This window comes from Marmota monax, unplaced genomic scaffold (assembly GCF_021218885.2).
Source record: "Marmota monax isolate L192 unplaced genomic scaffold, Marmota_monax_Labrador192_F-V1.1 WCK01_AAM20220418_F8-fsc00051, whole genome shotgun sequence".
NCBI classification, from domain to species: domain Eukaryota; kingdom Metazoa; phylum Chordata; class Mammalia; order Rodentia; family Sciuridae; genus Marmota; species Marmota monax.
Window position 1 is genome coordinate 11888980 of NW_026695202.1, and position 17540 is coordinate 11906519.

At 42.0% G+C, this 17540-nt stretch overlaps 1 protein-coding gene across 7 annotated transcripts in view; it reads left to right on the top strand.

Annotated features, from left to right (window-relative positions):
- The first annotated feature begins 4941 nt into the window (after positions 1 to 4941).
- Positions 4942 to 17540, top strand: part of Sgsm3 (small G protein signaling modulator 3) — a 30974-nt gene continuing 18375 nt past the window's right edge. For 3 of the 7 annotated variants that reach the window (XR_009225391.1, XM_046429269.2, XM_046429267.2), the window contains exons 1-2: positions 4954 to 5026; positions 8784 to 8922. The gene's annotated coding sequence lies outside the window, so the exon portion shown is untranslated. Of the gene's footprint in view, positions 5027 to 6918; positions 7533 to 8783; positions 8923 to 17540 lie in introns of those variants that run through there. The other 4 variants (XM_058574209.1, XM_046429268.1, XM_046429270.2 and 1 more) reach the window with 4 other exon arrangements.

Genomic DNA, 17540 nt, shown 5'->3' on the forward strand with positions numbered 1-17540 from the left:
TTTAATACACTTGTAATTATACTCTTAAGTATAATAGTATATAACCTTATTTTCCCATGTAACATTTTAGAGGTATTTGGGTGAGCTACAGATTGGCTGAAAGAGAGAACACTTGTCTCTTGTTTAAGGTTTTAATTTAAATTCACAGCCAATGTGAGCAAACTTCAGGATCATCTGGACACCAAGATCTAAATGGATCTTGGGTCAGCTAGCTTTTGGTTCAACTGTGAACACCTGGGCATTTGTTGCCCTCTTCCCTTGGTAATCCTAGATTTCAGTCAAGAACCAGGAGACAGCTGGGCACAGTGTCACTTTCCCATAATCCCAGCATCTTGGGAGGCTGAGACAGGAGGATCTTGAGTTCAAAGCCAGCCTCAGCAATGGCGAGGTGCTAAGCAACTCAGTGAGACCCTGTCTCTAAATAAAACAAAACAGGGCTGGGGATGTGGCTTAGTGGTTGAGTACCCCTGAGTTCAATCCCTGGTACAAAAAAAAAAAAAAAATCCCAGAGAGCCTGATGTTTGTAAACATAACATGTCAAGTAGAAGCATAAGAGTTGGAATTTTCTGGAATGGTATAGATCCTGGTTGGGTGTGAGGGTTAGGTGAGACTGGAATTGTACCTAAGATGTGGATTTATATTATTATTGTACCGGGGATTGAACTGAGGGGCACTTAACCACTGAGCCACATCCCCAGCCCTTTTTTATATTTTATTTAGATACAGGGTATCGCTGAGTTGCTTAGGGCCTTGCTGAGTTGCTGAGGCTGGCTTTGAACTCACGATCCTCCTGTCTCAGCCTCCAGCAGGCGTGCACCATCATTCCTCACCAAGATGTGTTCTTACCAAATGTAGTCAACTGGACACAAATTTAACTCATTAATTTAGTTAGTTCTAAATGTAACTAGAAATCAAAACTAAGCTTGGTTTCTCTGCTCTGAATGTGGTATGACATCTTTACCTCATGAGTGCTATGTATAAGGAAATTCTTAAGAGGCCTGTCTTCTGAAAAATGTAGTTTGGTGAGTGTAGATGGTAATCTGCCTTCATGGAAAGTCCAAACTGAAGAAATGGAGCTGGGTTTCTGGCTAGAATTTCAAGATCATCACTTCAGAGATACTAGATGGTCTGTACGTGCTACTTGGACAGAAGGTCAAATGAGAAATTAGTTTTTTTGTTTTTGTTTTTTTGCTAGGGCACTCAACCACTGAGCCACATCCCAGCCCTATTTTATATTGTATTTATAGACAGGGTCTCATTGAGTTGCTTAGCCCCTTGCTGTTGCTGAGGCTGGCTTTGAACTTGTGATCCTCCTGTCTCAAGTCTCCTGAGCTCTGGGATTATAGGTGTGCACAACTATGCCTGGCAGAGAAATTAATTTTTGAGTGTATGAAAACAATTCAGCTACAAGGCTTTGTATATCACTACTCATAATAAGGTTCTTTAGCCTTAGAAAAGTCATGCTTGATCTGGCCTTTCAGATTCTTTATTTTTTAATCTTTTTTTTAAGCTGCAGCTGAACACAATACCTTTACTTATTCATTTATTTTTTACGTGGTGCTGAGGACCGAACCCAGTGCCTGATATGTGTGAAGCAAGCACTCTACCACTCAGCCCCAGCCCCAGCCCTGGCCTTTCCGATTCTGACTTAACCTTAATTGATTCTGCAAGTTCTGTGGTGGTCTTGGGACTTTTTCTCCCATAGTGGGGCATAAATTATGGTTAGGCGACATTCCAGCTCAGGATGGAATAAGAGGTTTAAGGGCATCTTTAGAAACTACTGCAAACCCCCTTTCATTAATTCCCACAGTGGAATTCCTGGGAAATGCAGTTCATATCTAATGGAGGGATTAAGTGGCCACTTGTATATGAGGTTGGGTGGGAGAATGGAGCCATTCCAGTTTCTCTCCTGGAATAAACTGTCACTGCTATGACTCTAGGGCACAGCAAAGTAATCTATTAAAGTATAAAACTACAGGAAAGTATTATACCTCTACCATAGTTTTATATGACAGCCATTATTTAAAAAATTTTTAGTTGTAGATCGACTCAATACCTTTTATTTATTTTTATGGGTGATGAGGATTGAACCCAGTGCTAGGCGAGTGCTCTACAGCTGAGCCACAACCCCAGCCCCCCAACAACATCCGTTTTTTAAATGCAATCAGGATAGAGTATAGGAAAGTACTTGAAACATACTATAATACAAAAAATCCAAACATAAAAATTAAAGAAGAATCTATCCCATAGTTTATTAAACAAGTGAATTGCTCTGTTTTTGCTTTTGTTTTGGTAAGAGGGATTGAACCCAGGGGCTCTCATCACTTAGCCACATCCCCAGTCTTTTATTTCTTATTTTGAGACAGGGTCTCACTGTTTCTAAGAGTCTTATTAAATTGCCTTAGGAGTTCTGTTTGTTTGGTTTTGGTGGTGGTGCTAGGGATTGAACCCAGGAACTTGTGAATGCTAGGCAAGCACTCTACCAACTATTAAATTGCCTTAGGTGGCCTCAAAGTTTTGTGATCCTCCCAAGGAAAAAGTAATATATGTATTCTTTGTGTTTAAAAAGCTTCATTTCTTTGCTGGATGTGATGGTGTACACCTGTAATCCCAGTTACTCAGGAGGCTGAGGCCAGAAGAATTGTTATTTCAAGGCTGGACAAACTAGCCAAATCCTGTTTCCATATTTTTTTGTGGTACCTAAAGAAACAAGTACTTGGGCTGGGGCTATAGCTCAGTTGGTAGAGTCCTTGCCTTGCATTCACAAGGCCCTGGGTTCAATATCCGGTACCCCCACACACACAAAGAAGAAAAAGAAACAAGTACTTTTTATTTTTTATTTCTGATCTAGATTTTATACAAATTTTTTTATTGGGTTTTGTTTTTGTGGTGCTGGTGGTAGAACCTGGGGCCTGTTGCATGCTAGGTAAGCACTCTACCTTTGAGCTACACCCTAGCCCCACCAAGAATTTTTTTCCGTGCCCATCTGCACTGGGATTACAGTAGTGAGCAAGACAGTCTGTTTGTGTTTCTGATGCAGAAAGCAAACTATGCAAAGCAGTTTGAGACTCCTCAATAAGTAAGATGTAATTCAACATCTGAGTACTTTAAATTTTGTAAATTAAACTGGGAAAAGGTGCTCTTGAAATGGTGCAACTTTTCAATTACAAGAACTCCACACTGCTGACCTTGGGTTTTAGCTGGTGAAATAGTTCATGTTCACTCACCATGGCGCAGATGTGTATTCTTACTTGAGTGGTGCTTGGCAGATTGTTACAGTATACCTGGCTCCATCTACACCCATCTGGCATTGCCAGAATCAAGAAGGGCCTCGTCCTGGGTGCTGTGTCCTACGAAGCTTTTAAAAATTTGACATTTTTCTTTCTCTCATCTAAGTAATGGAAGTTGTGTGTGAGTGGAATTCCTACAAAACATTTACAAATTAATGTTTCATGAAGTTAGTCTCCCATTCCTTAAAAGGGATGTCTGCATGGCTTTTAGAGTCAGTATTAAGCTCTAACAAATGTTCCACTGGAGTGCCAGTGAAGTGCTAGAAGCACTTTAGAAGCATTGACATATCTTTAGTTTTCTATGATGTCTGTTGGAAATGTAGGCAGAAATGATGAGCCCGATTTGAGACCCTGTCTTAATAATAAATGAGAATGTAGTTTAGTGGTAAAGCACCCCTGGCTTTAATCCCCAGTACTGCAACAACAACAAAAAAAAAATTGGTGAGGTTGGGAAGACGAGGGAGATCTAGTATTCATTGCTTTAAGGTTATTTTTTCTTTTGCAGTACTGGGGATTTTAACCCAGGGGTGCTCCACCACCCAGCTACATCCCCAATTTTTTTTGTTTTGTTTTGTTTTGTTTGAGACCTCAACCTGGGGATCCTCCTCCTTCAGCCTCCCAAATTAATGGGATTACAAGTGTGGGCCACCATGCTCTGTACTTTAATGTGATTTAAAAAAAATATATATATATATATATTTAGTTTTAGGTGGACACAATATTTTATTTTTATGTGGTGCTGAGAATCGAACCCAGTGCCTCATGCAGCGCTATATCCCTTGAGCCAAATCCCCAGCACCATTAATGTGATTTCTTTTAAAGGCAGAATTCCAAGCAGTGTTGTGATTGGGAAGAAAAGTAATCTTAAAAAAAATAGGTTCAGAACCTGTTCTGCCATTTAATTAGCTCTTATTTTGGCCTGGTCCTCCTTCCATAAAATGGGAATGATACAATTCACCCTGCTTTCATCACATAAGTGTTTCAAAGACTTGCCAAAATGCTTGGTAGATCACGCATGGTACAGTGAGGGCGTGATTTAAGACTGTCTTGTGTTAGCCTTTGCCTGTGCTCTGATACCACCCGTCAACACCATTAGGAGTCCTTGTTTAGGTTAATAAGCACCTCTCAAACTAAATTTACGTGTTCAGAATTGGGCGAAAAGTCTTGGGGAAAATTTCTGTAATGTGTGGTAGCTTTGGGTGATTTTTCTCAGGCATGTTCTTTCCAAGCTAGGCATAGGAGAGATGGGCCACCGTTTTCCTGACTGTTGACTCCTAGCAAGTCCACATTCTCATTTTATGGATGAGCTCAATGTTAATAGGCTACGTGGCTCAGAAGCAGGCCCTCTGACAGAGCGCCCAGCATCACACATGCGGAGGGTGGACTTCTTGGTCATGACCTCGACCAATCTGTTTTGAATTGTGTTAGAGTGAACCAAGCTGTGTTCTGTGCACTAGCAAGGAATGGCCGTTCCCTGGCCTTGCTGCGCCCACCCGGCGCGGACTGCTGGTTCTCTCCAAACTGCGTTGGGCTCGGCACCTCCAGGCTAAGAGCCGGTCTCCGAAGCCGCTCGAGCCCGGTCCTGGCGCGACGGCGCTACGCTCGGGAACGACTACCGCCCCCAGCATGCCCCGCGGCCGGTCGCGCGTGCGCAGAGGTGCCGCAGCGCGCTGACGGGGAGCGAGCCTCGGGTCCGCGAGCGCGTTGGGGATTGGCGCTGAGGTGGGCGCCGGCAGGTGAGTGCGCCGAGACCCGGAGAGTGGCGCCGGCGCCCACCTTCCCCTGGGGTGGTGGCTGCCGGGCAGCTGTACTCTGACCCACCGACGGACCGGCCGTAGGCGCGGTTGAGGAGCGGCGGGCGAGGCCGGCGGGCTCCGGGCCCTGCGTGCGCTGGCCGGCTCGGTGCAGGGCCCGCGGGTCGGTGGCGCCCCGGACTCAGGCCTCCGGGCTGCGGGCTGCGGGCTCCGGCGGCTGGGAAGGATTTTATGGAAAGCGCACCTGCCGCCCGGGCGTCTTAAGGACGGCTGGCTCCAGCACGTTCGCCGGCGCTGACTCCACGGGTTCCGCTGGAGCCTTCGCCTTGGCCGCTCACTGCGGGCCCGGCGGGGGCGCCTCGGGGAAGCGAGGAGTGCGGTAGCCAGGCCGCCCCGCGTGGGTGGGCCCGGAATTTTGGAAATTAGTGTCTCGTTACCGGGAGGCACGAGCTCCCTCCCGGGAGACAGAGGTTAGGTCACAGAGCTCGGAAATATTCCAGGAATATTCGGAGTCATATTGGTAGAAAAATAGGTTTTATTCAGAGCAGATTTGAAGGAAGATGGCAGAAACTTCGTTGTTTCAAAAGTTCCATCTCCAAAAGGCTCTGTGGCAAGGAAAGTTGTTAGGAGGGGAAGGGGCGTAGTAGGACAAAAGACCGGACTTTCACAGGTGTTCACAGGTTCCAGTCGCTGGAACCTCCTTATGGCTTAAAGGAGCGAGGGCTTCTGTGGCAGGATCTCTCTCTCTCTCTCTCTCTCTCTCTCTCTCTCTCTCTCTCTCTCTCTCTCTCTCTCTCTCACACACACACACACACACACACACACACACACACACAAACACCTTGTTATTTATTTATGTACGTATTTTGGAACCAGGGATTCAATCCAGGGTCGCTTAACCACTGACACATCCCCAGCTCTTTTTTTGTTTTTATTTTCAGACCGGGTCTTGATAAGTACTTAGGGTCTAGATGATTTGATGACGCTGGTCTTGAACTTGTGATCCTCCTGCCTCAGCCTCCCTAATCGCTGAGATTACAGGTATGGAACACTGGGCTCTGCAACACCTTATCTTTTTTTTTTTTTTTTTTAAAGTATCTTTTTTTTTTTAAATCAAGAGTTTTTTTTTTTTAATATTTATTTTTTAGTTATCGGCGGATACAACATCTTCGTTTTGTATGTGGTGCTGAGGATCGAACCCGGGCCGCACGCATGCCAGGCGAGCGCGCTACCGCTTGAGCCACATCCCCAGCCCAACACCTTATCTTTTTAACTGAGAAGAGAAAGTACTACAGAGGGCTTTCTTCAGAACTTAATGTACCGAAAGAGAGGTTGTTGGTGATGGAGAAACAGATTGGAGGAACAGTTGACAAGGGTCTTAGCCTCCCCCGTCCTCTCTCTCAGGAGGAAGCCATTCTCTTCAGATGAAGTCCGGTGCAAATTCAATCTGTTTCAATATTTGTGTTGCTGATTCAGGCTACATTTTTTTTTTTATGGACCTTTATTTTATTCATTTGTTTTTATGTGGTGCTGAGAATCGAACTTAGTGACTCACTTGTGCTAGGCAAGTGCCCTACCACTGAGCTACAAGGACAGCCCCAGGCTGCTTTTAATATGGGATAAAATAAAGTTTCTTTAAAGATTCTTTTCAGTGACTACATGACTGTATTGAACTTTCCAGTAACTTCCAGTCTTTTCAGACTAGTGCTTCATGCAAAATTTGTGGTAGATGGTTGTGTGTGTGTGTGTGTGTGTGTGTATGTATGTATGTATGTATTGGGGGGATGGCAATTGAATCCACTGAGCCACATCCCCAGCCATTTTTAAACTTTATTTTGAGTTGGGGTCTGATCATGTTGCCCAAGCTGGCCTTAAACTTGGGATCCTCCTGCTTCGGCCTCCATAGTCACTGGGATTATAAGTCTGTGATTCCTGGCTCTTCTTGGTTTAGTTTGGTTTTGGATTTTTTTGTGGACTGTTTGGAGATGTTCTGGAATGTTTTCCTTTTAATTTTTTCTTGGTAAGTTCAAGTTCTTAATCAGGCTAATTCACAAAAAAAAGAGAAAAAAAAGTTTTCAACTTTAACTGGTTTGCATGTAGTTTTTTTGGCTATAGTTATGATTAAGTTTGTAGGTACATATATTTCCTCTTCCTCTTCCATGTCTCCCAATTCTCTCTGAACTCTAACCTTAAAGTTACATCTTTTACATGTTCATTTCTGTTCTCCTTGATTGATTTGTGATTTTGAGTTTGATCTTTTTGTTTTTTGATAATTTTGGTAATTCTAAGTAAATGTAGTGTTTCGTTGTTGTTTTTGGTACTACTGAACCCAGAGGCACTTTACCAATGAGCTGCATCCCCAGTCCTTCCCTCTCCCCATGCCTTTTTATTTTTGATTTTGAGACAAGATTTCACCAAGTTGCTTAGGGTCTCTGGCCTGGAATTTGTGATCATCCTGCCTCGACTTCCCAAGTTGCTGGAATTACAGGTGTGTGCTACCATGCCTTCCAGTAAATGTAGCTTAAGATTTTTTTAATTTTAATCTTTATTTATTTGTTGTTGTTATTTTTTGCAGTGCTGGAGTTCAGACCCAGGGCCTCATAATTCTAGGCATGCATTGTACCACTAAGCCACATCCCAGCCCCCTTACTTTATTTTTTTGGTGCTAGGCATTATATCTAGAACCTGGCTGCACTACTGAACTACATACCACCAACACCTGAATGTAGCTTTTGCATCACTAATTTTTGTGACAGCCTCAGCTTTAGTACTCTTCCCTATCCCTTGTTAAGCATGGAAGTATGTGATCTATGGAACAGAGATAAGTGGTGAAGTGTTTATGTAGATTATATATGGGTAATAGGTGAACATGACCTATAACCAGAACATTAACTTTAAAAGGTTCTAGGATGCTGGGGGTGTAGCTCAGTGGTAGAGCACTTCCCTAGCATTTGTGAAGCCCTGGGTTCTATCCCCAACACTGGGAAAGGGGGGAAAAGGGAGGGGGAGCAGTGAACAAAATGTTACTTCCATATAAAAATGTATACTAAGGGGCTGGGGATAAAACTCAGTAGAGTGCTTGCCTCACATGCACAAGGCCCTGGGTTCAATCCCCAACACCACCAAAAAAAAAAAAGTATACTAACCTTCCTTGGGAATTTGTCACATTGACAGAAAAGTAGTACTTTGCAGAAATAAACCTGATATTGGAGTGAAATTTGAGAAGGAACTCAGGAGATAATTATCTCTTATTATTATACAGCCATCTTTCTGTGCCTGGACTGGATTCAAGAACACCTTGCCAGCTTAGAATCTTAAGAAGTGTTCTGTGTGTGTGTATTTCTTCTCGGTTTCCAGTGAAGGTTTTGGCAATAGCCCAAAATCTTGTACATTGGTGATTTAACATCAGCTTCCTGGGCTCATTCACCAGATTGTCTATGTCTCAGCTGGTAACAGCAGTAATTTTCCACAGCAGCCATTCATGATTTCATGCACACTGTTACAGGAAGTGGGAATAGCACAAAGTGTGGTACACACAGAAGAAATAAAGATCCTGTTTCTTTGTCATTGTATATTACACATACACTTGTACAGGAAATGCAGATTGGAACACAAGCCAGGTGGGAGAGGTTAGAACACCAGAGTCAGGCTTCTACCTATATTAATACTCATTGATACAGTTATTGACTTTTATGAACTTTTTGTCCATTTTGAGTAAAGCGGAATTCCTTACATTTAGTAGGAACTTGCTGACCCCTCCACTTCAGGGCGCGACAGAGCCGGGATTCGAACCAGCAGATGTACGGCCCACGAGTCGGGTGCGTTACCAGCCGCGCCACCGACCCGATAACAGTTATTGAATACCTGATGTTTCACAGGTACTGTAATTGTCACAGTGAGCTGTAGGTATTCTATTTTACATATGTGTAAATTGAGACACAGGAGTTGAGATAATTTACTCACACTGCAACAAAGCCAGGAGCTCTAAACTCCTGCTCTTTCAACTGTGTTGTATTACCTTATCAACAAACATATTCATGTCTTTCTCATTCCTTTTCATTTTAATGGAGTATGAGGGTTGAACCCAGACACTTGGATGCTAGGCAAATGCTGTACCTCTGAACTTTACTCCCAGTCCACTCTTTCTCATTCTTACACACACACACACACACACACACACAACTTTTCCTGTGATCTTCTAAAAATAATTGCCATTTCTCCTACTTTTCCTTTCTAGACTTGTTCTTATACAGCAAACTCTATACCTCTCTCTTCTGTTTACTCCTTAATGCATTGTAGTATGGTTTGCACGCTCAACTCTACTGCAACTGCTCTCATGAACTCCAATCACCCATTGAATATCTACGTGTGTGTCATCTTCTAGGCTTATAAAGATGCTGAGGCAGTTTTGTCCCTGAGAGTTTAGGGACTAACAAGGGAGAAAGGGATTTATACATGTTAGTATAATATGTAACTATTGGCTGGGCATTCTTTTTTTTTTAATATTTATTTTTTAGTTTTAGGTGGACACAATATCTTTATTTTACATTTTATGTGGTGCTAAGGATTGAACCCAGTACCTCAAGCATGGTAGGTGAGCACTCTACCACTGAGCCACAATTCCAGCCCCTGGGCATTCTTTGTAGTCTTGGGAGTTGGGGAAGGGATACTTTATTGAGAAGGTGCCACTGGGCTGCCAACAAGGAGAAACATTAAATTGCTCTAGAAGTATGCATGTCTTTTCGGGAGAAGCTGTCTCTCTTCAGTGAAAGATGACATGGTTGAGAGATAAAGTATAGGTTTTAGAGACTTGACAGGCCTAGGAACTGAGCTACAATCACTTCTTTGTAATATCTGCTTTCAGTGTAAGCTCTATGAAAGTGGGCCTTTGTCTTCTTCACCTCACCCTTGTCTCCTAGAATAGTGGTAGGTACTTGGTAACTGTTGAATGAATGCTTCACAGGATTGTTGTGCTCAACACATGGTAGATATTAGTAGTACCAGTGGTAGCATAGGACTGAAGTAATGAGGCCAAGTTTTCAGTCTGTTTTATAACTGATCTTTACAGTACTACTGTTTGAATATTACACAGTTAATCAACTCCCCTTCCTTTTGAAAAGTTAGGCATTAGGTTGTTTTGGCCTATCTAGCATCTAGTCCAGGTTCTTCTGGGAACAACAGCTCAGTTTTCCTTTGGAAACAGTTCATCCCTGACCACGTGGGTAGTGGGTACGTGACCCACATTAGATCAGCAGTTAGTTAGATGCATTCCTTCTTTAATTTTAATCATAGGTTGAATCTTAGGTTGAATTTTGTCACACAATGACACACAGTTGAAGCTTCTTCATAACCATGTGCTAATTCCTAATATTTAGACACTGGAGCTGCTGTTGCTTTGCTTTTGCATTGGTGGTACAGGTGATTGAATCCTGGGGTGTGCCATTGTATATTATACATACACTTATACAACCCTCGTCCTTTTTGTTTGAGATAGGGTCTCACTATAAGTTGCCAAGGCAAACTTAATTCTTTACCCTCTCAAGTAGCTGGGATTGTAGGTGTGCTACCATACCACATACCCAGCTTGCTGTTTATTTCTGAAGATTTGATTATTTAACTTTTCCTCAATTCTGTGCCCTACCACATAGTCTTTATTACATTTCTATAGTACATAATTTAAGTTACGAAGAGTCAGCTTTTCTGGCTTGCAACTCAGATTCCCTTTACTTACTGTTACATAACAGGAGGTCATGCAACTTTAAATCATTGAAATAACTAGCTAACTTGAACTGAAGAGAAGTCTCAGAGGAGGGTGAAAGCTCTCTTCAAACATAAAGAATGTAGTTCATCAAGTGCCACTGAAAAGACCAAAGAGTGGACACTAGCAAATAGATTTTGGCTCAAGTTAGAGCCAAAGCAGAGCTGTCTGGGAATGGACAGTCTGTCTTGATACATGGAGATATATATTTATATCCACAACAATTATTCAATCCAAGACAAGATGATTGGGAGGAGTAATATGGGTTTAGTAATCTAAAGAGTAGTTGTCCTAGGTGGCCTGTGAAGTTTTACACAATTCTGAGATGATTCTATGATTGAAATTTGAGTCTCTATACTCTAAGACAGAGATCTTTCTAGGACAGACTCATTTTTGGCTTTTCCCTACTTGTCCACCTTCTTGTACTCCTGTGTCATATTATAAACTAGTCAAACTGTCTCATAGAAAGTTGAAAAAGTCAGCAGTATGAGATGGAGATTATAGTTTATCTGTATGACAATTATAGCTAAATTCCCATTTGGATTAGGAATGGATTCCCCAATAGGGATCAATTAGAGTGTATTAAAAGATGACTGATTGGGGAATGTGGAGAAAGAAGAGTTGATTAAAAAAGCAGTTAAGTAGCCAGGTGGGTAGCACATGCCTGTAATCCCAGCAACTCAGGAGTCTGAGGCAAGAGGATCTAAATTCGAGGCCAGCCTCAGCAATTTAGTGAGACCCTGTCTCAGAATAAAAAATAAAAAAGGACTGGATATGTAGCTCAGTGTTAAAAGTGCCCCTGTATTCAATCCCCTGTATGTAAAATGATGATAATAATAACAGGAGGAGGAAGAGAAGGGCTGGGCTGCTGAGCAAGACGGAGAAGGCTCAATCTCAAGTACCTCCCCCCCAACACGCACACACATACAGAGAAGCATTTAAGTAGAAAAGAAAAACTGATGTGGCCAGCGCCCTAGAGTCATAGGAAAACAGTTTCAAAAACCTGGACTAAGTCAGTAGTTTCTGTTGCTGCAAGGGGCTTAAGGCATCAGGCCACAGAAAGAAATCACTGGAGGCCTTAGGGAATCCAAGCGGTGAGAGAAGCTGGACCACAAAAGCTTAGTGTGAATTGATTGATGAGGCATGGTGCAGAACTTACACTGCTTTTTAAAATGTCAGTAGAATAGATGAAGAGATAGAAAGATAGGTGGCTTGAGTGAGTCCAGATACAGTTGCTTTGTTTCAATTTAATTAAAGATTCAGGAGATCAGAGGTTATATACACTGGACATGAAGGCAGTGGAGAGGAGGAGACTGGGTACATAAAGGAAGGTACTACAAAGGAGCTGGATTGAAGAGTTAACCTGGGGGGGCTGGGGATGTGGCTCAAGCGGTAGCGCGCTCGCCTGGCATGCGTGTGGCCCGGGTTCGATCCTCAGCACCACATACAAACAAAGATGTTGTGTCTGCCGAAAAACTAAAATAAATAAATAAATAAATAAAAAAAAGAGTTAACCTGGGAAGGGAGAAGACCATTCTCAAGAGAGGGAGATGTAAAAAGATTGTGCAGGTTTTTTTGTTGATTTTGGGATTTTTCTGGTTCTGAGGTCAAATCCTGGGCCTTATGCATACTAGGCAAGTGCTCTACCTCTGAACCAAGGTCCTAGCCCAACTGTGCAGTTTTGATTTGTAGAAGAAGGGAATTGAGGGCTTAAGCCAGGGCCTCACACATTCTTGCTCTGCTACTGAGCCACATCCCCAGCCCTTTTTCTTTTTTATTTTGAAACAGGGCTTCACTAAATTGCTGAGGCTGGCCTCATATTTGAGATTTTCCTGCTTCAGCCTTCTGAGTGATTGGGATTATAGGAGTGTGCCACTGTGTCCAGCATGTGGTTTAATTTTAAAAGAAAGAGGAACTATGTTTAGGATCTGTTCCTTTTAAGAGCCCTATGCTCCTTTGTTTATAAATCTTTAAACAAATTTCTCAGTGACCTTTTTTGCTTAAAGCCTCAAGTGTTTTAAGCCCCTCAAAAACTCTCACCTGCTGCTTTTCAGAGCCAGTTGAATGTTGAGTCAGTTAGCTAACCAGTGTTTTGTTTTTACTCCCAAGACGGTTGTTGCTCCTTGATGGTGGGAATGACAGAAGGTCTGTGTAGTTCCCTTTCTTTTGCTTTCCTTATCACCATCCAGATACTGCCAGGATGTAAATATTAAAGAAATGACCCTGGGAGGGACTGAGGTAAGTAATAAGATTATTGTAGATGGTTAAATATCTTGCATGAAGATCTTGTGGGAAAGGGTGTGATTGTGACCCTTAGCAGGTCCTCACAGGAAGACTATTTTCCTGGGCTGCTGAGCAGAAAGGAGAGGCCCATACCTTAGCTTGCTAAATTGTAGGGGAGGTTCTGCTTTTCCGGGTCTGTTTCCACAGTTCATGTTCTACCTTACAGTCATACCTTAATCTTGTTTAAAGGATCACTATCTGTGGTTACAGAGAAAATATTGACTCAGGGAGGGGACAGTAGCCCCAGCTGGGAACCTGGTAGGAGCAGGAGTAGGGCTCATGGGAGAGCGTTTGATTATTGGATTTCTTTTGCTCTTATGCTGATTCCAGTTTTGGAGGAAACAGTTCAGAAAATTGAATGGTGAGTCTGTCTGAGTTCACATAAGGGACACAAATAATGGTGGGAAAAATAAACATGTTTTCAACAAAAACTACTGGGGGAACCAAAGGAGGATCCATTTCTAGAAGTTTAGCATCCTCTAGTTACCCTGCCATAGGATTTGATAGGTTCCAAGTTTCAAGACTTCATTTAGCAGAATGCTCTGAGAAAAAATAGGCAGGTTCAGAATCTGAAAGAAGTACACTGTGTAAGAAAAAAGTCTGAAGCTAGTGTTGGGGTGAGTGAGAGGTGCATGTTGAAAGATGAGACTTGCAAGGGTTAGCTATGGCTGCCTGGTTGTGGGGGTTGTTGTAAGTCAGCAAATACACTTTCCTAAAGACAGAGGGAAGGAAAAAAAAAAAAACTTTGAAGAGGGGAAGGAAATAATTGGATTGTGAAAGAGTTTCTGTGACTGCAGGGTAGATAGTAGATAGAGCGAGGAGAGCAAGATCAGAGTCAGAGGTCCCAATTGAGAGATTTATAACAGTCATGATGGTGAGAAATTATGTTAGGCCCAACTGATTAGTAGCAACAGGTTGTAAGACAAAAAGGAGGTTGCAAAAGACATTAGAAACCTGGATGTGTTGGCACATGCCTGTAATCCCAGCGACTCGAGAGGCTGAGGGAGGAGGATTGCAAGATGGAGACCACCGTCAGCAATTTAGGAAGGCCCTAAGCAATTTAGTGAGACCCTGCTTTAAAAAGGGCAGGGGGACACTTTTGCTGAGGCTGGCTTTCAATTCACAATCCTACTGCAGTAGCCTACTGAGCCACTGTGCCTGCCCTCTGCCAATTGTTTTTTTAAGCAGGAATGGTATTACAAAAGGTGGGGCAGGGACAGTTCACCAAATGCTTTTGTTGACATGAACACCCTATTTTTTTATGTAGCAAAAGTGCTTTATGTGTAATTCCCATTCTATTAAATAAGTATTTTCTTAATGTGGACTCTGGAATGGAGATTTAATAAAGTTAATGATTTTTTAAAATAGATTTTATTTATTTATTCATTCATTTGTTTATATGTGGTGCTGAGATTTGAACCCAGTGCCTCACACATGCTAGGCAAGCGCTCGACCACTGAGCCATAATCCCAGCCCAATTTTTAATATTTCAAAAAAAGGGGGGGGGGAATGGAGCTGAGAATGCAGCTTAGTAGTAAAGTGCCCTTGGGTTCAATCCCCAGTACCAAAAAAAAAAAAAAAAAATCTGACCCATTTTGTTTTGCTTTTAAGGTACTGGGGATCAAACTATGTCTTGTGCTTGCTAAACAAGCACTCTACCACCAAACCACACCCCCATTTCTTTCTTTTTTTTTCCTCTCACTTTTTTTTTTTTTTTTGGAAACAGGCTGTCACTAAGTTTAAGTGGCAGAGGCTGGCCTCAAATTTATGATCATCCTGCATCAGCCTGCTGAGGAGCTGACATTATAAGTGTGTGTCACTATGCCCAGCTCTCCATTCTTCTTTGACAGCTGTTCATTATTCCACTGTATAGATGTACTATAATTTATAGTTAAATAAATTATAGTACATCTATATAGTGGAATAATGTCCCCTAACAATGGATATTTAAATTTTCCATCTAATATTTGTTTTCACAAACTAAGCTATAGGGAAGCACCCTGTGTATAGGTCATTTTGCTGAAGTGTAGAGTAAATTTCCAGAAGTGGAAATTGTAGGCCAGAGGGCCTCTATAGGGTTTGATCTAGTTCTGCTTACTAGAGTTCTAAGATAACTATATTATAAGCAGGTCAGTTAGAAGCACTGAGGAACAGGAGCTCTTAACACAAACCAAGGCAGGAAGAATGTCAAAGAAGCCTTCTTGGAAACAATGCTTGAGCTGAGCCTGTTAGTATCAATCAGGTAAAGTGGAGGGTATTACAAGTTGATGGGAGTTGGGGGGTGACAACAGGAGCCAGGCCCAGGACCTGAACAGAGCATCATAAACATGGCGACCTTATAGAAGTCAGGTTCTCTCCATTTATCTGTTAACATCTGCTATGTCAGGTAATGGACCAGGTACTGGATATAGTGCAGATAGACAATTACATGAACAAATTATTATACTATCTTTTTTAAAAAAAATTTTTGTAGTTGTAGATGGACAGCATACCTTTATTTTTTTAATATGGTGCTGAGGATCGAACCCAGTGCCTCACACATGCTAGGCAAGCGCTCTGCCACTGAGCTACAGCCCCAGCCACAACAAATTATACTATCTTATGAAATAGGAAATGATAGGAGAATGTACCATTATTAATTCTATCAGGGAAGGAAGTAGAAGAACATGGAAGTTGGAAGGCTTGTTAGAGGAGGTCACATCTAAAAAAATTTGAAAGAATGATCAGAGGAGAATTCAGATCATTGATTCTAAGTGTATCCCCTGGACCAAAAGCATCAGCCTCACTTGTAGGAAAGACAGATTCTCAGGTGATTCTCGTGCACTCTGCAGTTTGAGAACTGTCAGATATACCAAGATACTACAAAAAATCAAATGTGCTCGAAAGTGGATGGGCAAAGCAAAATTGTTCTTCTGGAGAAGGGTGTGCAGTAGACCCTTTCCAGAGGAAATTCAGTGAGCAAGCACTCCTGGGTGGCAGTTCACCTGCTTTTATCCCTAACACAGCACTGCCCTTCGCCCTGATTGGAGGAGCTTGGGGCTATAATCTACGTGATTAGCTAATTTAAAAATTGTGTTGGGCAAAGGGAAGTGCTAGAACTAAAATGATTACAGTTGGATCCAGTTAAGTCTAAACACTATGTTCTGAAAATGGATCACTAACTTTCTATTTCTCACAAGCGTCCCCTTTTTCTTTTTATACCTTTTGTTTTCATTTTTATTTTACTCTTCGGTATTGCTATCCGTCCTAGAAACATTAACTTTCTGAGATGAAAATTGACCATGGTAATGAGTTCTCCCCTTTTTAGCAGTTGAGATAACCATCCTGGTGATTAGGAGCACTTGGTAAAGTCCTTTCCAGTTCAGTTGAAGCTTATATTCTTTCCAGATCTTGACTAAAAATCAAGTTGCCAGGCAGGAAGTGATGAATTGCAAACTCTAGAAGGGGAGACTGAGCAGCAGTTTATAATAATCATACCAGGAAAAAAAAAATCTGAGATCTCAAACTGATACAGAACAACCTATGACTCTTTTTTTAAAAAATTTATTTATTTTTTATTATCAACAGGCCTTTATTTATTTATATGCAGTGCTGAGAATCGAACCAAGTGCCTCACACATACTAGGCAAGCGCTCTGCCACAGAGCCCCAATCCCAGCTCTCCTCTTTTTTTTTTTTTTTTTTTAGTTGTTGATGTACCTTTATTTTGTTTTATTTATTTATATGTGATGCTGAGGATTGAACTCAGTGCCTCACATATGCCATGCATGTGCTCTGCTACTGAACCACACCCCTAGCCCCCAAACCTGTGATTCTTAACAGAACTTTAAAAAAAAAAATATATTTATTTTTTAGTTGTAGAAGGACACAGTATATTTATTTTATGTTTGTGTGGTGCTGAGGATCAAACCCAGTGCCTCATGCATGCTAGGTGAGTGCTCTACCTCTGAGCCATAACCCCAGCCCTTAACAGAACTTTTTGTGATATTTATCAGGCATTCCTGTATAAAAACCCTTTGGTTATAACCTTCCAGTTTTACTTATTTTCAGGAGGACTGACATAAATCTATATCTCAAGTAAAAGAGCCATTATCTTATCTTTTAATATGCCTGTGTTTTGGTTGTACTCTCCTGTCAGGGATTAAGAACAAGTTGGTCAAAATTGACCTCTTTCCTATCTACTGTTAGAATCAGCTGAGATTTTCCAGGGATTCCTCTTGGCTCCTTTAGTTTTTCCTCTATCAGTGTGCCATTTGTCAGGATGGTCAAGGTCTTGCTGACCACAGTTGGCTTCCCTGGGAAGCATCAAGGACATTTCCCTCTCCAGTGACCCTCATCTTTGCAAAGTGTGCACTGCTTGGCTTCCTCTTCTCTAGAGTCCTCTTGATCCCCCAGGTCAGAAGGTCAGGTGATTCACTTGAAGTTGTAGAACACTTAGAACAGTCCCATTATTCCC